Source organism: Sus scrofa, chromosome 7 (assembly GCF_054392235.1).
Source record: "Sus scrofa isolate SSC_HxYL_T2T_F1_AM1 chromosome 7, Sscrofa_HxYL_maternal_Yorkshire_Landrace_v2.0, whole genome shotgun sequence".
Lineage (NCBI taxonomy): Eukaryota > Metazoa > Chordata > Mammalia > Artiodactyla > Suidae > Sus > Sus scrofa.
In genome coordinates, this window is record NC_139389.1 from 81,298,513 (window position 1) to 81,324,261 (window position 25,749).

General features: G+C 36.2%; 1 protein-coding gene across 10 annotated transcripts in view; it reads right to left on the reverse strand.

Annotated features, from left to right (window-relative positions):
• Nucleotides 1–25,749, reverse strand: part of LOC106504458 (uncharacterized) — a 1,793,907-nt gene that overhangs the window by 1,739,816 nt on the left and 28,342 nt on the right. For all 10 annotated transcript variants that reach the window (XR_014810743.1, XR_014810742.1, XR_014810741.1 and 7 more), the window contains exon 2: nt 7,546–7,624. The gene's annotated coding sequence lies outside the window, so the exon portion shown is untranslated. The remainder of the gene's footprint in view (nt 1–7,545; nt 7,625–25,749) is intronic.

Consider the following 25,749-nt stretch of genomic DNA (forward strand, 5'->3'; position numbering starts at 1 on the left):
AATTTCCATATGCTGCAGGCATAGCCAAAAAAAGAGATAGAGAAAAAATAATATCCAGAAGAAATGAAAAAAGAATATATAACAAATCAACAAAATAGGAGCTGGTAAATATTACCACTATCAAAAAAGAAATTTTAAAAATTTAATAGAAGAGTTGAAAGGTAAAATAAAGCTAATCTCCTAGAAAATAAACAGAAAAAGACAGAGGTTTTTATTTTTAAACAAAAAGACAAAGAAATGGAAAATGTAAAATAAGAAAGAAAATTAGAAGCAGACCTAACCTCCTAATGGGAGTTCCACAAAGATAAAGAATAAAACAAAGAGAAAGGAATTTTCAAAGAAACAATATCCAAAAAATGATTTAAAATTGAAAAACCGAAGTTTCTGAGTTAAAAAATGAGATTGAAAAAAACAATGAAAAAAAGACGCATAAAGCACAATGCTGCAAAGTATCAAAATAAAAAGGAGATAGAAAAGATACTAGAAGCTTGTAGATGTAACAGAGTCACATACAAAGACTCAACCTTTGGAATAAAATCACTCTCAGCAGCAGGAATATTAAAGATTGAAGACATTGGAGCAATGCCTTCAAAATTCTAAGGCAAAATGAATGCCAATCTATAATTTGTTACCTAGCCAAAATATCACTTCAAAAATGGAAGTCAAAATATCATGTTTAGTCATGTAAGATATTAAAAAAATAGCTATGTTTGTATACCTACCCATTTTTTTCTTTTGCAGCTCAATACCTTTTGCTGCACAAAATTTTATCTATATTTTCAATATCTTAGAAGCATAAATTCAGTGATCAACAATGTCAAAAGAGCCATAGACAGAGAGACAGAGAGTTGATGTCAAAATTCCTAGCATGGTAATTTCCCCAAACAAAACACATAGACAACAGAAAAATTTTCAAAAAAGGCGTAGGGTCCAGGAAAAAGATGATGCAAATCAGGAATGAGGTAAAAATAATCCAGTATATGATGGATAATGGTTGTTCAGCAGGTCCAGAAAACAATAGTCCAAACTGGCAATTCTGAGGAACAAAAACCAAGCAGGAGGCATAACTCTCCCAAACTTCAGGCAATATTACAAAGCTACAGTAATCAAGACAGTGTGATACTGGTAGAAAAAGGGACATACAGACCAATGGGACAGAATAGAGAACCCTGAAATAAACCCAGAAAACTACAGTCAATTAATCTTTGATAAAGGAGTCAAGAACATAAAACGGGAAAAAAGCAAGCGGTGCTGGGAAAACTGGACAGTCTCATGTAAATCAATGGAACTGGAACACACCCTCACACCATGCACAAAAATAAACTCAAAATGGCTGAAAGACTTCAATATAAGACAAGACACCATCAAACTCCTGGAAGAGAACATAGGCAAAACATTCTCTGATTATCAACCTTACAAATGTTTTCTTAGGTCAGTCTCCCAAAGCAACATAAATAAAAGCAAAAATAAACCAATGAGACCTAATCAAACTGACCATCTTTCACACAGCAAAGGAAACAAAAAAGAAAACAAAAAGACAACTTAAAGAATGGGAGAAAATAGTTTCAAATGATGCAACTGACAAGGACTTAATCTCTAAAATATACAAGCAATTTACACAACTCAACAGCAAAAAAGCCAACAACCCAATTGAAAAATGGGCAAGAGATCTGAAGAGACATTTCTCCAAAGAAGGTATACAGATGGCCAACAAGCACATGAAAAAATGCTCAGCATCACTGATTATCAGAGAAATGCAAATCAAAACTACTATGAGGTACCACCTCACACCAGTCAGAATGGCCATCATTAATAAGTCCTCAAATAACAAAATTCTGGAGAGGGTATGGAGAAAAGGGAACCCTCCTGCACTAATGATGTGAATGTAAATTGGCACAACCACTATGGAAAACAGTATGAAGGTACCTCAGAAAACTATACATAGAACTACCATATGACCCAGCAATCCCACTCTTGGGTATATATCCAGACAAAACTTTCCTTGAAAAAGAGACATGCACCTGCATGTTCACTGCAGCACTATTTACGAAAACCAAGACATGGAAACAACCTAAATGTCCCTCAACAGAAGATTTTAATACTAAAATTTTGCAATACAGAAATAGTTACAGAAACACATTATTTCATACAAAGGCAAAATAAATAGAAGGATTTGGAAATTAACTCTTTATAACTACTGATATATTTCTACAGCATATGAACACATATTCTTTTAATATGAATTTTGAAATTATAATAATTAGAATGGTGTCAGCTTGGTCTAGGAATCAATAACCAGAATGATGTGCCACTGAAGAAAAACAAGTATTTTTAGAAATGATGTTTGTGATAAAGCATACTTTTCAAAGGCACTAGTAAAGATTTGGTTAAATAACTGACATACCTGCATAGCTAGTGTTGTGCAGATAATCACAGGCCTCATCTGAAAAACTAAGACAAGCCACTTATTTATGTAAAAAATAAAAATCACATATTTTAGTAAATGGTGAGTACTGATTTGGTGATTTTCAAACCTGCCATTGCCTTCTTAGTGAAGAATCCCTACTCACAACACTAAAATAAACCTTACATATTCTTCACGAAATGTAGTCTCTCCTTCCTTGTAAAGGAAAAAAGTAAACCTCTTTAAACTTCTTCTAAAAGTTAGACCCTGAGTCAGAGGTCTGAGGTGAAGTTGCATCTCTGCATACCAACTTTGGAACTTTGGGTAAACAATATAACCTTTGAACCTCTGCTTCTCTACTTTAAAAAATAGGGGGAATAAATGCTGGTAAAAATAGGCTGTCTCATTTAATTTCATGGCAACACTATGTAGACATGCTTTGAAAATTATAAAGCACCTAAATAGGTAAATGATATTAGAATGATTATTTCTTAATAGGATAAGCTTTCATAGAACTCTTAGGAGAGAAAGAATATTTCCAGGACTTGGAAATATATATATGTATTATACATACCCTACAATTCCTGATAGAAGTATATTGCACTTTCTCATAGATCTATTTTAGAAATAACATATTTCAAGAATGAATTACTATACTGCTAAAAAGTAGTTGAACTCGACCGTAATAAAAAAAATTAATAATGGGGAAAAGATCCATACAGACACTTCACCAAAGAAGATGTACTGGTGGCAAATAATCATATGACAAGATTCTCACCACCATATGCCATTAGAGAACTGCAAATTAAAATGAGATATTAATACACATCTACTATTAGAATGGTAAAAATCTAAAACACAATACCAAATGCTGGCAAGATGTTGAATAACAGAAATTTTCATTCACTGCTGATGAGAATGTAAAATAGCTACTTTTGAAGCCAAATTAGTAGTCTCTTACAATACTACACTTAGTCTCACCATATGATCCAGCTACTGTGCTTCTTAGTATTTACTGAAGAGTTGAAAATTTGAAATTTGTGTCCACACAAATACCTACTTGTGAATCTCTACACCTTTTTTTTATTCTTTTTTTTTTTAATGTATATTACTAAGTGAAAGAAGTGAACCAAAAAGTCTATATATAGCATGATTCCAAGTATATGATACTCTAAAAAAGGCAAAACTATAGGGAGAGAAAAAGAATCAATAGTTGCCAGGGCCTAGGAGGGAGAGGAAGAGAGATGAATGGGAAGAGCACAGAGAATTTTTGGGACAATGAAACTATTCTGGGAGAGCAGCCAAGATGGTGGAGTATAAAGACCTTTACCTCACCTTCTCTCACAAGCACCCCCAAATCACAACTATCTGAAGAAGAACAATCCAAGAAAAATACTGAAACATACCAGAAAAGATCTTCTACAACTAAGGACATAACAAGGGAACTACAATGAGATGATTAGGAGGGGTGGATCTGTAATATAATCAAATCCTATACCCCCACGTGGGTGATCCACAAACTGAAGAATAAATATATTGCAGAAGTTCTCCACAAAGACTAAGAGTTCTGATCTCACTTCAGGCTCCCCAGACTGAGGGTCCTGTACTGGCAATACATGCCCCAGAGCATTTTGCATTGAAGGACAGTGGGGCTTAATTTTGAGAGCCCCAGAGAACTAAGGGAAATAGAGATTTCTTAAAGGGTGTACATGAAATCTCACATACACTTGTGACCCAGGGAAAAAGGAGTAATTTGATAAGATCCTGGGCCAAACCTACATGCTGGTCTTGGAGAGTTCCCCAGAGAGGTGGGAGTTGCCTACGTTCACCATGGGGATATAGACAACATTGGCAGGCATACTGGGAGACATCCTATACTGTGAACACTGCTGCTGACAGCTGTCATTCTGGCTCATCAGCACCAAGCTTGGTCCTACTCAGCAGCCTGTAGGCACCAGTAATGGGATACCATAGGCCAAACAATAAATTAGGCAGAGACAAAGCCCTATCCATCAGCAGACAGGCTGCCTAAAGACTCCTGAGCAAAACAGCATGCCCCTAGATACAGCTTGCCAACCAGAGGGTCAAGAACCAGCTCCCCACCAGGAGTAGGCACTGGCCCTTCCTTCCAGGAAGCCTGCACTAGTCTCTAGACCAGCGTCATCCACCAGAGGACAGACAAAAGATGTAAGAAAATTACAATCCTGAAACACAGAGCAGACTCTACCCTGGAACCAGCTAGGCCTTAGCCCTGTATACTAGCAGACCAACTCAAGTTTTTGGGATACCCTGGACCTCATATTCAACTGAATCAGGAAGCAGTCCCCCACCAAAATGAACTGAAACAAGCTCTGGGATCCCTGGGTCCTTCAGCCAGACTAAGGAACTGGCTCTGCCTTCTAGAGTCTGGCAGTAACCTCAGGACTTGGTTTACCTTCGAGTAGTTGGGCAACAGCCCCAGAGACTTTGGACCCATAATCCACCTATCAGTGAGCCAGCACAAGATTTGGGGCCCTCTAGAGTTCTGAAACCAGCTGCCTCAAGACCAAGCCCCACTAAAGAGTAGCCAGCAGTATCTGCACAAGGAAGATCCTGGCAACCAACTAGGCTAGGGACCAACAAAGCTTGCCAGAACTCCCACATAGTCAGCCTGCCATGAGAGAAGGAAAACACAGCCCTTTTAGGGGGAACCCAAAGAGTATATAGCTTGGGTGTTAACAGTAGAATACACTGCTGAGACATATAGGATATCTCCTAGAGGGCCATTTCTACAGGCTGAGAAATATAAATAATCTACCATATACATAAAAATACAAAGAGTAACTCAGGAAAAAACAAAACAAAAAAAAAATGGTAGAGGAACATGTTCTAGACAAAGAAACAAATATAACACCAGAAGAGGAAATAAGTGAAATGAGCAAGGGAATCTATCCAAGAAAGAGTTCCGAGGAATGACTGTAAAGATGACCAAAGAACTTGGGAGAAGAATGGATGAAAAAGTGAGAGGTTGGAAGTTTTTAAAAGAGATAGAAAATATAAAGAATGACCAAAGATGAAGACTGTAATAAGGAAAATGAAAAATATACTAAAAGGAATTAATAGCAGACTAAATGATACAGAAGAATGGATCAGTGAGCTGGAAGACAGAGGAGCAAAAAATCACTGCTGTAGAACAAAAAAAAGAGATAAAAAAATGAAAACAGTTTAAGAGGCCACTGAGGCAACATCAGGAACACTAATATTTAATTTATAGGGGTCCCAGAAGAGCAATGAGAGAGAAAGGAACTGAAAATATATTTGAAGACAAATATAATTATTATTACTATTATTACCTGAAAAATTCCCTAGCCTAGAAATGGAAAGAGTCACTTAAATTCAGGAAGTGTAGAAAGTCCCAAACAGAACGAACTCAAAGATGAACACACCAATACACACTGTAATTAAAAATGACAAAAATTAATGGTAAAGTGAGACTATTAAAAGTAGCAAGAGAAAACCAACAAATAACATACAAGGGAACAATCATAAGGCTATCAGCTGTCTTTCAGCAAAAACTCTGCAGGCCCGAAGGAAATGACACAACATCATTTTAAATATATTGTGTCACTTCCTTCAGTTCAGCAGAGTTTCTGCTGAAAAGACAGGTGTTAGCCCTATGATTGTTACCTGGTATGTTATTTGTTGATTTTCTCTTTCCACAGAAAAGAAAATTGTGGACATGGAGAACAGACTTGTGGTTGCCAAGGGGGAGGGAGTGGGATGGATAGGGAATTGGGGTTAACAGATGCAAACTATTGCCTTTGGAATGGATTAGCAATGAGATCCACTGGGAACTACTAGATCAAGCCACTTATGATGGAGCATGATAACGCAAGAAAAAAGAATGTGTACATGGATATGTAACTGGGTCACCATGCTGTAGAGTAAAAAACTGACAGAACACTGTAAACCAGCTATAATGGAAAAAATAAAAATCATTATAAAATAAAAAATAAATAAATAATAAAAATAAAACGATGAAGGGGAAAACCTACAACCAAGAAGACTCTACACAGCATGGTTGTCATTCAGATATGATGGAGAAGTCAAAAGCTTTACAGAAAAGGAAAAGTTAAGAGTTAGCACGAACAAACTAAGCTTTATAAGAAATGTTAACTGAACTTCTCTAGATGGAAAAAATGAAACAAGAAAATTATGTAATGAAAAATCTCACAGGTAAAAGCAAACATAAAGTAAAGGTAGGAAATCATGCTCACAAAAATGTAGGAGGAAGGAGGTTAAAGGACAAAGATAGTAAAATTAACTATAACCACAATAAGCACATGAGATACACGAAACAATTAGATGTAAGATATGATATTAAAAACAGTAATTGTGGAGTTCCCATGGTGGTGCAGTGGAAAGAAATATGACTAGGAACATGAGGCTATGGATTCAATCCCTGGCCTTGCCTAGTGGGTTAAGGATCCGGAATTGCCATGAGCTATGATGTAGGTCACAGACGTGGCTTGATCTGGCTTGCTCTGGCTCTGGCATAGGCCGGCAGCTATAGCTCCGATTAGACCCCTAGCTTGGGAACCTCCATATGCTGCATGTGCGGCCCTAAAAAGGAAAAAATACAAAAAAAAAAAACAAAAACCAACAGTAATTATGAGGAGAACAAAGTACAAATGCAGGGTTTTTTTAATGTATTTGAAATTAAGACATCAGAAACTTAAAATAATAACATATATATGTATATGCTGATTTATCAAAACAGCATGGTGACTGCAAATCAAAAATTTATAATATATATACACAAAAAAGAAAAAGGAATCCAAATATAATACTAACAATAACTATTAAATCACAAGAGAAGAGAGCTAAGAAGAAGGCAAAAAAAAAAGACTTACAAAAACAAATACAAAACAATTAAAAAAATGACAATACATATTAGTAATTACCTTCAATGTAAATGGACTAAATGCTCCAACTAAAAGACACACAGTGGCTGAATGGATACACAAACAAAAGCCATATATATTCTGCCTACCAGAAGACTCATTTGAGATCAAGAAACACACAAGACTGAAAATAAGTGGATAGAAAAAGATATGCCATGCAAATGGAAATCAAAATAAAGATTGAGTGGCAATACTTACAGTAGGAGAAAAAGGACTTTAAAGACTGCTACAGGGGATTAAGATGGTGGAATAGAAGGACTGGAGCTCGACTTCTCTCCTAAAAACAACAAAATTCACAATTAAAGACGGAGCACTCTTCACCCAAATGGACTGGAAACCTTAAAAAAGATACCCTACTCCAGAAGAAAAAGGGGAGGACACATCAAGAGGTAGGAGGGGTGATTTTACAATATAAACAACCCCATACCTCCTGTGTGGGAAGCCCCACAGACTGGAAACTAAATGGTTCAGAGATTCACCTACAGGAGTGAGAGTTCTGACCCCCGCATCAAAGCCTCACCTGCGGGGATCTGGCATGGGGAGAAAGAGCCCCTGGAGCATCTGGCATTGAAGGCCAGTGGGGCTTGTGCACAGGAGCTCAACAGGACTGGGGGAAATGGAGACCCCATTCTTAAAAGGCGCACACAGACTTTCACATGCACTGGGACCCAGGGCAAAGCAAAGTCTCCATGGGAATCTGGGTCAAACCTGACTGCAGATTTGACATCCTGGGAAAACAGGGGTGAATGCGGCTTGTTGTGAGGGAAGGACATTGAAAGCAAAGCTCTCCGGAATATTCAGAAGCAGTGCCTTTCTCTGGAGGTGGCCATTTTGGGAAAATCTGGTCCCACCCATCAGCCAGCTGCTGAGAAACCCCAGAGCAAACAATAACCCAGGTGGGATCACAGCCCGGCCCCTCAGTAAACAGGCTACCTAAAGACCCCTCAGGCACACAGCTGCCTCTAATCCCATCCAGAAACTAGGCACCACCTGCCAGAGGGATTAGAATCAGCTCCACCTACCAGGGGGCAAGCATCAACCCCTCCCATCAGGAAGCCTACAGCAAAACCCCCATAACAAATTCAGCCACAGGGGGCAGACATCAGAAATAACAGAGGCTACAACTCTATTATGTGTAAAAAGGTCACCACACCAAAAACATATAAAAATGAAAAGACAGAGAACTACAACTCAGATGAGGGAGAAAGGAAAAACCCTAGAAAATCAGCTAAGCAAGGAGGAGATTCTTAGCCTCCAGGAAAAAGACTTTAGACTGTTGATGCTAAAGATGATGCAAGACATTGGAAATAAACTGGAGGCAAACATGGATAACTTACAGGAAACAGTGAGCAAAGAGATACAAGATATAGAACTTAAACAAGAAGAGATGCAAAATACAATAACGGAAATAAAAAATTCACTACAAGCAGCCAACAGCAGAATACAGGAGGCAGAAGAACAAATAAGCGAGATGGAGGACAGATTAGTGGAAATTACGGATGCAGAAGAGAAAAGAGAAAAAAGATTGAAAAGAAATGAAGAGAGTCTCAGAACTCTGGGACAATGTTAAACGCACCAACATCCGCATTATAGGGGTACCAGAGGAAGAAGAGAGAGAGAAGGAGACGGAAAAAATATTCAAAGAGATAATAGCCAAAAACTTCCCTAACATGGGGAAGGAATCACTCACTCAAATCCAGAAAGCATAATGAGTACCATACAAAATAAACCCAAGGAGGAACACCCCGAGACACATACTAATCAAACTGACCAAAATTAAACACAAAGAGAAAATCTTGAAAGCAGCTAGGGAAAAGAAACAAATAACATGCAAGTGAACCCCAATAAAGTTATCAGCAGATTTTTCAACAGAAACTCTGCAGGCCAGAAGGGAGTGGCATGATATACTTAACGGGATGAAAGGCAAAAACCTCCAACCAAGATTACTCTATCCAGCAAGGCTCTCGTTCAGATTTGAAGGAGAAATCAAAATCTTCACAGATAAGCAAAAGTTGAGAGAATTCAGCAACACTAAACCAGCCTTACAACAAATACTAAAGGAACTTCTATAGGCAGAAAAGAACAAGAGAAGAAGGAAAGAAAAAAGAGCAACAAAAACAAATCCAAAGCAATTAATACAATGGCAATAAGAACATACATATGAATAATTACCTTAAGTGTTAATGGACTAAAGACCCCAACCAAAAGACAGACTGGCTGAATGGATACAAAAGCAAGACCCATATATATGCTGTCTTCAAGAGATCCACTTCACTTCTAGGGACACATACAAATTGAAAATGAGAGGATGGAAGGAAGTATTTTGCGCAAACGGGGATCAAAAGAAAGCTGGCATAGCAATACTCATATCAGACAAAACAGACTTTAAAATGAAGAATATTTTAAGGGACAAAGAAGGACATTACATAATGATCAAAGGATCAATCCAAGAAGAAAATATAACAATTTTAAATATCTACGCACCACAATATATAAGGCAACTGCTAACAACCTTAAAAGGAGAAATCAACAATAACACAATCATAGTGGGGGACTTTAACACCCCACTTACAACAATGGACATATAAACCAGACAGAAAATCAATAAGGAAACACAGACCCTGAATGAAGCATTAAACCAGGTGGACCTAATAGATATTTATAGGACATTTCATCCAAAAGCAACAGAATACACATTCTTCTCAAGTGCACATGGAACATTCTCTAAGATTGATCATATCCTGGGCTACAAATCCAACCTTGGTAACTTTAAGAAAATTGAAATCACATCAAGCCTCTGTTCCCACCACAATGCTATATGACTGGAAATCAACAAGAAGAAAAAAACTGCAAAAAACACAAACACGTGGAGCCTAAACAACATGCTACTAAACAACCAATGGATCACTGAAGAAATCAAAGAGGAAACTAAAAAATACCTAGCAGCAAATGACAACGAAGATACGACACTCCAAAACCTATGGGATGCAGCAAAAGCCATACTAACAGGAAAGTTTATAGCAATACAAGCCCACCTCAGGAAACAAGAAAAAGCTCAAATAAACAAGCCAACTTTACATCTAAAGCAGCTTGAGAGAGAAGAACAGACAAGACCTAAAGTTAGTAGAAGGAAAGAAATCATAATGATCAGAGCAGAAATCAATGAAATAGAAACAAAGAAAACCATAGAAAAGATCAATGAAACGAAAAGCTGGTTCTTTGAAAAGATCAACAAAATTGATAAACCCCTAGCCAGACATATCAAGCAAAAAATAGAGAGGACTCAAATCAATAAAATTAGAAATGAAAAAGAAGTAACGACAGACATCACAGAAATACAAAGAATCATAAGAGACTACTATATGCAACTATATGCCAATAAAATGGAAAACCTAGAAGAAATGGACAAATTCTTAGAAAAGTACAATCTTCCAAGACTAAACCAAGATGAAATAGAAAAGAAGAACTGAAATTGAAACTGTGATTAAAAAGCTTCCAACAAACAAAAGTCCAGGACCAGATGGCTTCACAGGCGAATTCTATCAAACATTTAGTGAAGAGCTAACACCTATCCTTCTGAAACTATTTCAAAATTTGCAGAGGAAGGGATACTCCCAAACTCATTTGATGAGGCCACCATCACCCTGATGCCAAAACCAGACAAAGATACCACAAAAAAATAAAACTACAGGCCAATTTCACTGTTGAATATAGATGCAAAAATCCTCAACAAAATACTAGCAAATCGCATCCAACAATACATTAAAAGGACTGCACATGGTGATCAAGTGGGATTTATCCAGGGATGCAAGGGTTCTTCAATATCTGCAAATCCATCAGTGTGATACACCACATTAACAAACTGAACAATAAAAACCATATGATCCTCTCAATAGATGCGGAAAAAGCCTTTAACAAAATCCAACACCCATTTCTGATAAAAACCCTTCAGATAGTGGGCATAGCGGGAACCTACCTCAACATGATAAAGGCCATATACGACAAACCCACAGCAAACATCATTCTCAATGGTGAAAAGCTGAAAGAATTCCCGCTGTGATCAGGAACAAGACAAGGATGTCCATTCTCGCCACTACTCTTCAACGTAGTTTTGGAAGTCCTAGCCACAACAATCAGAGAAGTAAAAGAGATAAAAGGAATCCAAATTGGAAAGGAAGAAGTAAAACTATCACTATTTGCAGACGACATGATACTATACCTAGAGAATCCTAAAGACTCTACCAGAAAACTGTTAGAGCTCATCCACAAATTTGGCAAAGTCACAGGATACAAAATTAATACACAGAAATCGACAGCATTTCTATACACAAACAATGAAAGGTCAGAAAGAGAAATCAGGGAAGCAATCCCGTTTACCATCGCATCCAAAAGAATCAAATACCTAGGAGTAAACCTCCCTAAAGAGACAAAAGACCTGTATTCTGAAAACTATAAGCCACTGATGAAAGAAATCAAAGATGACACAAATAGATGGAAAGATGTACCATGCTTGTGGATTGGAAGAGTTAATATCATCAAAATGACTATACTACCTAAGGCAATCTACAGATTCAATGCAATCCTATCAAATGACCAAGGACATTTTTCACAGAACTTGAACAAAATATTTTAAAGTTTGTTTGGAAGCACAAAAGACCCAGAATAGCCAAAGATACATGGAAAAAGAAAAAGGGAGCTGGAGGAATCAGCCTCCCTGACTTCAGACTATACTACAAAGCAACAATCTTCAAAACCATACACTACTGGCACAAAGACAGACATATAGATCAGTGGAACAGGATAGAAAGCCCAGAATTCAACCCACGCACCTACAGCCAACTCATCTATGACAAAGGAGGCAAGGATATACAATGGAGAAAGGACAGCTTGTTGAATAAGTGGTGCTGGGAAAACTGGACAGCCACATGTCAAAGAATGAAATTAGAACACTCCCTAACACCATACACAAAAATAAACTCCAAATGGATGAAAGACCTACATATAAGACCAGACACTATCAAATTCTTAGAGGCCAAACACTCTCTGACATAAATGACAGCAACATCTTCTCAGATCCACCTCTTAGAGTATTGACAATAAAAATAAAAATAAACAAATGGGACCTAATCAAACTGAAAAGTTTCTGCACAGCAAAGGAAACCTAAACAACATGAAAAGAAAACCCACAGAAGGGGAGAAAATCTTTGCAAGTGAATCAACTGACAAGGGATTAATCTCCAAGATTTATAAACACCTTCTGCACCTCCACACCAAAAAAAAACCAAACAACCCCATCAAAATTGGGCAGAAGATCTAAACAGACAATTCTCCAAAGAAGACATACAGATGACCAAAAAACACATGAGAAGATGTTCAACATCACTCATGGTTTGAGAAATGCAAATCAAAACCACTCTGAGGTACCACCTTACACCAGCCAGAATGGCCATCATCCAAAAGTCTACAAACAAGTGCTAGAGAGGGTGTGGAGAAAAAGGAACCCTAGTACACTGAGGGTGGGATTGTAAATTGGTGCAACCACTGTGGAAAATAGTATGGAGATTCCTCAGAAAACTAAAAATGAAACTACCCTTTGATCCAGCAATCCCACTCCTGGGCATCTATCCAGAGAAAACCACAACTCACAAAGACATATATACTCCAGTGTTCATTGCAGCACTATTTACAATAGCCAAAACATGGAAACAACCTAAATGTCCATTGACAGAGGAGTGGATCCAGAAGATGTGGTACACATACACAATGGAATATCACTCAGCCATTAAAAAGAATGAAATACAGGCATTTTTAGCAACATGGATGGACCTAGAAATCATCATGCTAAGTGAAGTCAGTCAGACAATGAGACAGCAACACCAAATGCTTTCACTGACATGTGGAATCTGAAAAATGGACAGACTGAACTTCTTTGCAGAACAGATGCTGACTCACAGACATTGAAAAACTTATGGTCTCTGGAGGAGACAGTTTGGGGAGTGGAGCAATGTGCTTGGGCTGTGGGATGGAAATCCTGTGAAATCAGATTGTTATGATCATTATACAACTACAGATGTGATAAATTCATTTGAGTAATTTAAAAAAAAAGCAAAAATAAATAATTAATTTTTTTTTTGGCTTTTTGGCTTTTTGCCATTTCTAGGGCCGCTCCTGCGGCATATGGAGATTCCCAGGCTAGGGGTCTAATTGGAGCTGTAGCCACCGACCTACGCCAGAGCCACAGCAACTCGGAATCCGAGCCACGTCTGCAACCTACACCACAGCTCACAGCAACGCCGGATCGTTAACCCACTGAACAAGGGCAGGGACCGAACCCGCAACCTCATGGTTCCTAGTCAGATTTGTTAACCACTGCGCCACAACGGGAACTCCAATAATTAATTTTTAAAAACGACTGCTACAAAAGACAAAGAAGAGCACTACATAATGAACAAGGGATTCATCCAAGAAGAAATGTAAATATATATGCATCCACTAAGTAGGAGCACCTTAATATATAACTCAAATATTAACAGGCATAAAAGGAGAAAACAACAGTAAAAAAAAAAAAAAAAAAAAAAAAAAAGCAGTAGAGGACTTTAATGCCCCAGTTACATCAAAGGACAGATCATCCAGACAGTAATTCAAAAAGGAAACATAATAATACCTAATTAACACATTATACCAAATGGACTTAAATTATATTTATAGAGCATTTCATCTAAAAGCAGCAGAATATATATTCTCTTCAAGTGCACATGGGACATTCTCCAAGATACATCAAATGCTAGGCCACAAAACAAGTCTCAGTAAATTTAAGAAAACTGACATAATATCAAGCATCTCTTCTGAACACAACACTATGAGACCAGAAATCAAATACATGCGGGAAAAAACTTCAAAAAAACAGAAATACGTGGTAGCAAAACAACATTCTACTAAACAACTTATCATCAAAGAAGAAATTAAAGGGGCCCTCAAAAATACCTAAAGATAAATGAAAGCAATAATTCAATAATCCAAAACCTATGGGGTGCAGCAAAGCAATTCTAAGAAGAAAGTGTACAGTAACACAACTTTATACATCAGGAAACAAGAAAAATTTCAAATAAACAACCTAAACTTACACCTAAAGCAGTAAGAGAAAGAAGAACAAAGAAAATGTTCTGTGCTGTGGCTTAGCAGTAACGAACCTGACTAGGATCTATGAGCATGCAGGTTTGATCTATGGCTCCATTCAATGGGTTAAGGATCCAGCACCATCATGAGCTCTGGTGTAGGTTGCAGATGTGGCTCAGATCTGACATTGCTGTGACTATGGCATAGGCCAGAAGCTGCAGCTCTGATTCAACCCCTAGCCTGGGAACTTCCATATGCTGCAGGTGTGACCCTAAAAAAGCCAGATAGATAGAGAGAGAGAGAGATGAAAGAAAGAGAGAAAGAAAGAGAGAAAGAGAAAAAGAAAGAAAGAGAGAAAGAGAAAAAGAAAGAAAGAAAGAAAGAAAGAAAGAAAGAAAGAAAGAAAGAAAGAAAGAAAGAAAGAATTATACACCATGATCAAGTGGGATTTATTCCAAGGATGCAAGGATTCTTCAATATCCACCAATCAATCAATGTGGTAAACCACATTAATAAATTGAAAATAAAGTTCACTGAAAATAAAGATCATACAATCATCTCATCTATTGCAGAAAAAGATTTTGGCAAAATTCAGCATCTGTTTATGATAAAAAGTCTTCAGGAAGCACTCACAGATAAAACATACTTCAACATAACAAAGGCTATATATGACAAACCCACAGCTAACACCTAATCGATGATGTAAAGCTGAAAGCATTTCCTCCAAGATCAAGCACAAGACAAGGATGCCCACTCTCACCACTTTTATTCGACATAGTTTTGGAAGTGCCAGCAATGACAATCAGAGAAGAAAACGAGGTAAGGGACCCAAATTAAAAAGGAAGAAATTAAACTCTCACTGTTTGCAGATGTTATGATACTCTACAAAGAAAATCCTAAGGACACCATAAGAAAACTACCACTGATGATCAGTGAATTCCGTAAAGCTGCAGGATACAAAATTAATATTCAGAAATCTGTTACATTTCTATACACTAACAATGAAACATCAGAAAGATAAATGAAAGAAACAATCCCATTTACCACTGCATCATAAAGAATAAAATACTTAGGAATAAACCTAGGTACCTTAAATACCTAATAATAAGCCTATAAGATACTGATGAAAGAATGTATAGATGACATAAACAAATGAAAAGATATACTATGTTATTAGGTTGTAAGAATAAATATTGTTAAAATGACCATACTACCCAAGGCAATCTACAGATTCAATGCAATCCCTGCCAAATTGAGAAAGGCATTTTTCAGAGAACTAGACAGAAGAACTTTAAAATTTGTATGGAAGCACAAAAGACACTGAATACCCAAAACAATCTTGAGAAAGAACAGAGCTGGAGGAATCACACTCCCTGACTTTAGGGTATACTACAAAGCTGGAGTAAAAAAAGCAGGATGGCACTAGCACAAAAACAGACAGATCAACAGAACAGAATAGACAGCTGAGTCCAGAATTAATCCAGACAATTATGATCAATTAATCTATGACAAAAGAGGCAAGAATATACAATGGAATAAAGACAGTCTCTTCAATAAGTGGTGCTGGGAAAACTGGATGGCCACAAGTAAAAGAATGAAATTCAAACATTCTCTACACCATACACAAAAATAAACACAAAATAGATTAAAGACCTGAATGTAAGACCAGATACAATAAAACTCCTAGAGGAAAATATAAGCAAAATGCTCTTTGATATAAATCACAGCAATAATTTTTGGATCTGTCTGCTAAAGAAAAGGAACCAAAAAAACAGGAAGAAACAAATGGGACCTAATATACTTTAAAAGCCTTTTTAAAGCATTATCACAATAGCCAAAATATGGAAACCCAAGTGTCCATCAACAGATGAATGAATAAAGAAGATGTGGTTTGATACACACACACACACACACACACACACACACACACACACACACACACAAATAGAATACTACTTAGCCACAAAGAGAATGAAACTTTGCCATTTGCAGCAACATAGTTGGACTTGGAGGGCATTTTGCTAAGTGAAATAAGTCATACAAAGACAGATAATGTATGATATTACTCAGACATGGAACCTAAAAAACACAGAAAACTAGTGAATATAACAAAAAACAAGCAAATTCACAGATAAAGAGAACAAACTAGTGGTTACCAGTGGTGGGAAGACGGGGAAATACAGGGGTTGGGGAGAAGAAGGTACTAACTACTGAGTGTAAGGCTCAAAGATATATTGCACAACACAGGGAATATAGCCAATAGTTTTGAATAACTATAAATGAAAAGTAACCTTTAAAATTGTATTAAAATTTTACATACTTTTTTTTACTTAAAAAAATAAACTAGGAGTTCCATCGTGGCTCAGTGGTTAACGAATCTGACTAGGAACCATGAGATTGTGGGTTCGATCCCTGGCCTTGCTCAGTGGGTTCAGGATCCGGCATTGCTGTGAGCTGTGGTGTAGGTCGCAGACATGGCTCAGATCCCGCGTTGCTGTGGCTCTGGCATAGGCCGGCCTACAGCTCCAATTGGACCCCTAGCCTGGGAACCTCCATATGCCATGGGAGCGGCCCAAGAAAACGGTAAAAAGACAAAAAAATAATAATAATAATAAAATAAACTATTCTGTATGATACATAATACACAATACTACTATTATTCATTTGCCAAACCTATACAATGTATAATACACAAGGGGTGAACCCTAATGTAAACTATGGGCTTTGGGTGACAGTGATATATCAGTTTAGGTTCATCAGTTCTAACAAATGTATCACCCTAGGGCAGGATTTTGATAGTGAAGGAAGCTGGTTATTCATGGGGGCAGCAGGTATATAAAAAGCATCTGTACCTTCTATTCCATTTTTCTATGAACCTAAAAAGTCGTCTAAAAACAAAAATACATATTTTTTAAAAGTACTTGATTTAAGGAGTTCTCATTGAGGCTCAATAGGTTAAAAACCCACCTAGTATCCCTACGGTTTGAAATGTAGTTCAAGGGAGTTCCTGTTGTGGCTCAGTGGGTTACAAACCCTACTAGCACCCATGAGGGCGTAGGTTCAGTCCCTGGCCTTGCTCAGTGGGACTAGTATCCATGAGGGCACAGGTTCAATCCCTGGCCTCGCTCAGTGGGTTGAGGATCCAGCATTACCATGAGGTGTTGTGTAGGCTGCAGATGGAGCCCAGATCCTGCATGGCTGTGGCTGTGGTGTAGGCCGGCAGCTGTAGCTCCAATTCAACCCCTAGCCTGGAAACTTCCATATGCCACACATGTGGCCCTGAAAAGCAAAAAATAAAAAAAAATTAAAAAATTAAAAAGCACTTGATTTAAAAAGTATATATATACTTTTTAGAAAAAAAATATATGATTTCATTTGCCTGAACCTCAGAAGCACATTTAAATAATAATAATCACAATTAAGCTGCAACTGGGGTTCCTGCTCTGGCACAATGGGATCAGCACCATCTCTGGAGCACTGGGACACAAGTTTGATGGTTGGACCCCCAGCGCAGCACACTGGGTTAAGGACCCAGCATTGCCACAGCTAAGGAGTGGGTCACAAGTTCCCTGGCCTAGGAACTCTATATGCTGTGGGGTAGTCACAAAATTTAAAAAAAAAAAAAAATTAAGCTGCAACATAGGTTAGATCAGGGCTTTGAGGGAGGGTATTTTTTTTATATAACATATTTAGAATTCTAAACATATCTGACTTTTAATTATTCTTTGCAAAGTCCAGCATCACAACAAATCCTTGAATGAATATTGGAGACCACAGAAAAGGCGAACAGAAATAATTAGTTTAGTGTATTTAGATTAGTTCAATTCCTAAAACTCCATAATAATGACCCTAAAGGACTTAAATTTCGGGTACTATCAACAACATTATTTGTTTAAATTAATTTCTAAAAAGCACAGATCTTAAAATTAAGCCATTCAGTTCACTCAAGAGTTTTTTAAGTAAACACCAAAAACTTAAAGTTGGTAAAACTTAGGCACACTTCATATTAGGGAAATATTTATTTGAAAAGCATATTAGTTGGGACACTTAGAATGCCAAATGACAGAATCCCAACTCAAACTAATTTAAGGAAGATAAAAGGAGTTGGGTGATTTATACCATTTGCTAGAAAGAACAGGTGTAGGTTCTTTTTCCCTTTCCTTTGTCCTCAACCTTAATACCTTCTTTCTCCCTCTCTTTCTCTCCCACATTCTTCTGTTCTCCCTATCTTTGTTCATCTGTATTTTTTCCCCTCACTTTTTCTTACAAATGATTTGATTCTTATAAGTATTAGTGCTACTGACACTAAGCTTACAAATCCTAGGTTAGCAACACCCGAGTACAAACATTTATTTCCCAACACCTCTACATAAATCCCAATGAGTAATCTCATTGACCCAGCTTACATAACGTGCACATCTCTAAGTCAAATCAGTGGGAGTTCCATCATAACCTCAGCTGGTAGAGAAAGTGCTCCCAAATAAGCAGAGCAGAGAAAGAAAAAAAGATGTTGGGAAGGAAATGTGGGAAGATAATAATTTGACTAGTATATTTAACTTGGTTAATTGTGACGAATAATACACTTAATAGAAAATGTTTTCAAAACAAAACTCCTAGGACTAAAGTTATATGTTAATTAGCAAATACAGAAAGAAGTTATTTGTAAGGATAATCTGGAATCTGATAATGAAGATGTAGATTAGGTTAGCAAGTCAGATAACACTAAGTACTTCAGGAATGGGTTTCTTTAAAGCTAAATATGGTTGACATTGTCTTCTATTATTAACTATATTTTCTCCATTCTGCACTGTCTGTTAGATTTTAACCTTTTTTTTTTTTTCATTTTGAGGCTATAATCATTCTGTAGAGCTTTGACTGATTGATTTATCTGACAATCAACCATGGGTTAGATTTCAAAGTATTAATAGTAAGTTGTATTTAAAATGATCTTCATGTAAAACAACATAAAGCAAAATGATGTTATTTATGAGATAAAACCTTAAATGAAATATTAAATAGTTACCATACATTCCATGGATAATACAGGTTTCTAAAATCTTATTTCCCACAAATGGATATCTTGCAGGTGTGGAATTTGGCCCAAATTAATTAACAGTCCTTGCCTTATACGACATTTCAAAACCCAACACTACAGTAAGTATTTAGATTTTAAGAAAAATCTCATCTTCTTTAGCCGTTTCCATATTCACTTCCTTGGGGTTTTCTTTCATAAAATGTTTATTGTAACAGGCTTATTCTGATAGTGTCTCTTCTGTTCAATTAGATCCCAGTGAACATGAAAAGAAGGGTTATAAAGTAAAATTAACCTTAAATTCAGTTATTTCTGAAGATTTAAGAAGAGTGCTCCTCATAAACATCCCCAAAATCCTAATTCATAACTCAGGAAAACAAACTTTCAAACCTTGTTCCCAGTTCCAATTCTATATCCTACCTCAGTTAAAGTGTAACTCAGGTGGTTCAATGGCATCTCAATTCCAAATATACCACCTCTAGCCCACTTTCGCAATTCACCAATCCCTTTTTCTCCTGATTTTCCTGTAATGCCTTAACTGTTCATGTATTTACACTGTAATCAGGTCTGATAAATGCTTGATGGTGGGAAGAGATGAGAGATTTTACAAAGCAAATGCTCTTCATTGTCTTTTACAGTGCTTTTAGTAAAAAACGTAATAAGAGAAACCCAGCTGCAATTTGAGAGACTGATTTAACCTGGCTTGGCCACTGATAAACTGAATTCAACAGCTCTTAGGTCTGGAATTATAAATATCATCTGAAGAAGGGCTTTTCCAATATGAAAGAATATTTTTCTATAAACCCTTGACATTGCCCTTGTTCTCTAGGTCCCCAGAGGTTTGACTCATTTCTAGACACCGGATCACCACTGCTAAAGGCACTCTGTTCTCATCTGCCCCATTGGTTACCTGGATGCAACTCCTATATTCTAGCCTATGCCTGCATTTCTGTATTTTAACTAATTTGCTTTTTTTTAACTTGATTTCAACCTAAAAATTTTCATTGTATCTGTGTTTATCTACTTTCAATTAGTGCCCTTAGGCCTCTGGCTTCTATTTCCAGACATATCCCTGTTCTGGTGGCCTCTTGACTAAAACATAACTAATATTAAAATGTCTTTACCTTTGCTGAGTATACAACAACTAATGGCAACAGAAAGAATATAGGGAGAAGGTATCCTACAATTAAACATTCTCTGTAGAGAGTCTACAATGATACAAACACAGCTAGACAATCAAAACTTGGTTATACAAAGGGGTTGATTAATTATAAGTATTCATTTTTTTGATTATCTAAGATGCTTCAATTTCTTTGTTTTTTCTACTTTTTACCATTTCACTAAATCAAACTTTAATGTTTCTTAAGCTGTCTAATATGAGACTTAGAACTCATAATTTCAGTGATTTTGGCCACCACTGTCAAATCAAGAATCAACACTCTGAAGAAAAATTTTAAATCTAGATAGTCTCAAAGTATTTAAATATTCTGTCATTATAAAACTGAGCTTTTCAAGGGTGGAAAGAGGAGAAAATGTATTGTCAGCTTTTTCTGAAGTGTACTGGGTGGTCAATTTATTAATGTCAGTAGCTAAAACATTTTCTTAAACTAGTGTGATTTCCTTCTGGATAATTTGTACATTACATTATCCACCCACAATTTTATCCACTACAAATATTATTGTTTCTGGATGTTTTTACATGAAATATCTGCCTCAGTGACCATTTAAAATTTAGTGGAATAATAATCAAAAACAATTTCATCCTTTGACATTTTCACATTTCACTGCACTGACAAGAATAAAAAGCACTGAAAAAATGAGAATATCATTTATACGTATGTTTTAATCTTACATCTTAAATCTGTTCTTATATCTTGAATCAGTTCTTTCTTATAGTTTAAGCTATTTGAGTATGGCTGCTTTGTTAGGCAGGATTTTTTCCAAGCTTCCTCTTTCAGTTGCTTTCCAAAGGTGCAAAAATAATCCTGTCACAACAGAGAAGAGGAGCTTATAAAGATGCTTTAAAAACCTTATCACCAGGAAACAGTGCACAGTGTATTGTATAATATAGTGTCTTAAAATACTTCTGCTTACCTCCTCATTGATGCTGCTACAATATTTACATAACACTGCTAACTAATTCTTCATTATGTAGGTTATTTATCCTTTCTCTTGGAGACTGTCTTCCCAGCACATTTAATATTATCAAATTGAAGCACTGTTTTTATTTCTACCTACCATTTAGCTACAGTGTATCTCTCATCACTTCTGGGGCTGCATTGGTGGGTCAGGATTCATGTTTACTGTTCCTTGGGGTAAAAAATGAAAGATGAGGAGGAGATCTGTGGCAGGACAGAGTCTTGGCAAGCCATCAAGGTAAGTTGTTTATGTCTTCAGGACAGGTTATTTCAGAAAGAGAAAAAAAAATGAAAAAGGAAAAAATAAAATAAAGGAGCTGTTTTGGTTCAGAGGAATAGTTATCCTGGGAGCAGAAAGTAAAAGTGGAAACTAATATTTTAGAAAATGCTTCAGCAAAAAGACATTTTTAGTGCAAGATATCTCAAAGGCTAGGGAAAATTATTTGAAGCATTAAATATTTTCAATACTTTCTTTGCTGAATACATTTTTAAACCCTAGGCTAGATGTTTTTGTTAACATTTCACGTTGAAGAGTTCAAATCAGAAAAAAATTATATTTCTGTGTGACTGAGGAGCACTCCAAGGCAAACAGCATGTAGTGCACTTGGCTTTACCTACATTCAACCTGAAGGTCAATCCAGAGGGACAAGGTCTTTGAGTTCCCTCTTTAACACTTCAACACTCTGTTAAGCCTAGTTTCCCATTAATCTTTTTGCACATGTCTACCTGTATAACACTATGCCTTGGGCTGAGATCACCCAGCTTCCAATACAGTGGCCTGTCCCATTCCACAAACAAGTTACATCATTAAGCAGCAACCAAAAATGTCTTGGCTCATACCCATATCCTAATCTCCCGGAGCTTAAATACATTGCTTCCCAAATGTATTCCTCTTCCAGCAGCTAGGAAAATGAAACCTGGATGTTTAACTACAAGCTAGATTTTTCCATATGATTTCTACCAATTCCCCAAGCAACCCCAAAGTAGATATTTACAGTTATAGAGTTGCTGAACTGTTTTAGATTAGCTGGAAAGAAAATAAATTCAAGTTAAAATTTTCTTCTCAGCTGAAACAAAGAACATCTAAAATTTTAGAGGTTCTATAAACCTGTAGATTTTTGTTTAGGTACTAAACCTGGCTATACGAAGTGGCCATGCATATTATTTTATTTGTCACCAAGTAAAACAATAAAATTAGGGTCATTCTCTCAAATAAATGCAGTAGTCAACCCAAATCTAAACTCATATTGTCATTTAATGAGCAAATTAGACCTCTTAATGTTAAATTGCTAAATATTAAAGTTATATGATAATTAAGGCTTTGATATACCTCATTAGAGGATGAAACCCTCCCTCTTTCTTATAAAAACAAAAAATAAACAAATGTTTATTGACTAACTACTAGAAGCCTCACACTGAACTGTGGGTTTTTGCAAAGTTGCCTCTCAATGATGCTATGAGTTGGATTTTATCATCCCCTAGACTGAGGAGAAAAATAGCCTCATAGAGAGCAAATGACTTCTCAATGTTACTCAATCCATAAACGAGTTCAGATTCAATTCTCCGAACTCCAGTTCCAGTGTTATTTTCACTACTTCATGCTGCAACTCTTCATTTGAAAATTTAATCATAAACAATACTACATCATTAATCCACAAACATGTTTTTTGTTCTATCATGTAAAATTTGCAGAGTACAAAATGCTATCCTCTGTTAAACTGCATAACCTTAGTCAGGACTGAGGTAAGTTTTGATCTATCGAAATATATGTGATTAAAAATCTAAATCAAAATATAAGACTAAGAATCTGAAAAGCAAAAGTACATTTTCAAACTCATGGTAAGTTGTTTTCAGCAAAAATGTTTTTAGATAATTTATAATGGGAATTTTTTAAATTACTTATTACAATAAAAATACTTGATCATACTTAGTAACTGTACATAAGCATATTTTAAACCACTTTGAGAGGAGGATGAACATGATTTAAAACTCTTTATACTAATTTATGCCTGATGTAGAGGACTTATAACGGATGCATTAAGGAGATTTAATGAACTTCACAAGGATAAAACTTACAACAGAGCACTTTCTTTAATGCTGAATTTTAACTTTAATACAACACTAGTTTAAGAGTACATTAATGAGCTTTTAAAAAAATCTAAGTAGATATAATGTGTTTGGGGTTTTATTTTTTTCCTCTATCCACAGAGCAGAAGAGTATGTTGTCTCATGAAATTTTGTTAAACTGTAGATTTCATTTTTATGATCCTGTAAATAGCAGTACATATCATACTAGGAGTGTTTATAAGTGTTAAATAATATTTTTGATTTAGTGCCACAGTTTACATGTAATACATTAATTTAGCTTCTGGACCAAAGAATGGTAGGCCAAAAGTGCTATTTGACATTGGGACATAACTGAAGGACTACTATTCTGTTAAAAATGAAACCAATGACAGCTAATATTTCAGGGGTAAAACCATTTTATAAAGAGTGTGCTCATCTCTGGAGCTTTAGATTCTTAGGTGATTTAAGTCATAATATAATTAAAATGCATTTTATTCTTTCTCTATGATCCCCAGTGGGCATTTTTTGGCATTTCTTCTGTGCTAAGCAAGTTACCACTGTTTATAAAGAAAGATCAAGGCAAGATCAAGAAAGAGAGAGAGAAAAGAAAAGCAAACTCCATACAGTTTTTTTTAAAAAATTGGGTTAATCAATAACTCTCATCAGCAGGTGAATTATTTAATCATTCCCCTTTTCAGTTTTTTCAGTCTCATAACTTACTTTTTGGCTACCTTAGCCAATACGAGTTTCAGGCTTTCTGAACATGTTGGTTTTCTACTATTTTAACTTTAAAAATCTTCTTTAGCATTTTTGTGTGCTAGCAACTTGGTTCAGGTACAGCCTACGCTCCTGGATAATCCAATAAAAATAGTTTATGTTTGTTTGAAGTGATTTATATATATATATATATATATATATATATACATATATATATATATATATTTTTTTTTTTTTTTAACCAATACATTTAATCCCCCAAGTCCAGAAAAGTATTTGGAAAGTTTATGTGACTTGTGTAAGTAAGTGCCATTCACTTTACCTCAGGTCTAATTCTAGAACTCTTATCTTTCAATGGGAAGAACCCTGGTAGGAAAAAAAAAGTAGACAGAGAGAGAGAGATTTAGAGAAAATAGATAGACTAAATCCTTTGGAACTGTGGGAAGACAAAAAGAAGCAAAGGTACAATGGCTTGGAATTAAGAAGAGTTCCCAGAGTTTCCGTTGTGACACAGTGGAAACAAATCCAACTAGGAACCATGAGGTTGCAGGTTCGATCCCTGGCCTCACTCAGTGAGTTAAGGATCTGGTGTTGCCATGAGCTGTGGTATAGGTCACAGATGCAGGTCGGATCCCACTTTGCTGTGGCATAGGCTGGCAGCTGTAGCTCCAATTTGACCCCTAGCCTGGAAACCTTCATATGCCATGAGCCCTTGAAGAAAAAAAAAAAAAAAAAGGTTCCCAAGGAGGCTGGCTACTGACTTCCATGAACAAATTCCTGAAGAGCGTAAAGACTACCCAATTCTCATGGACAAATCAGTGTTTAAATTTTTTGATTCTTGACTTCTTAACAATATAATGGAAATAGCAGGTGTATGTCTAAATCATCTTCACTGTGCCTTCATTTTTCTTAGAACTTCCTAAGCAACATGGAACTATATAGTTTTCCTGTGTTGTTACTACCATATTAAATATTATCTTTATACCATAATTTAATAATTCAGTTTCACTGGATAATGAACCAAATCTAATTCAATCTTACTAGAACTATAATCAAAATCCACATTATCAAAAAATACATAAAATAGTTTAAAAATTAACATTAATATGGCAAAAGAAATACGAGGTTATTTCCATAGAGAATACAACTTTTTAAATGAAGGAAAATTAGGACAAAGACAGATATCCAGAAATAAATTGAAATTATAGATTCTGATGAAAAAAATCTCTCTCTCTCTCCTTCTCTTCTCCTGTCTCCTATTTTGCCATAGGAACACGAACACAGAGCATAGAGTTGATGATCATAATTCATAATTGATGGCCACAAAAATCA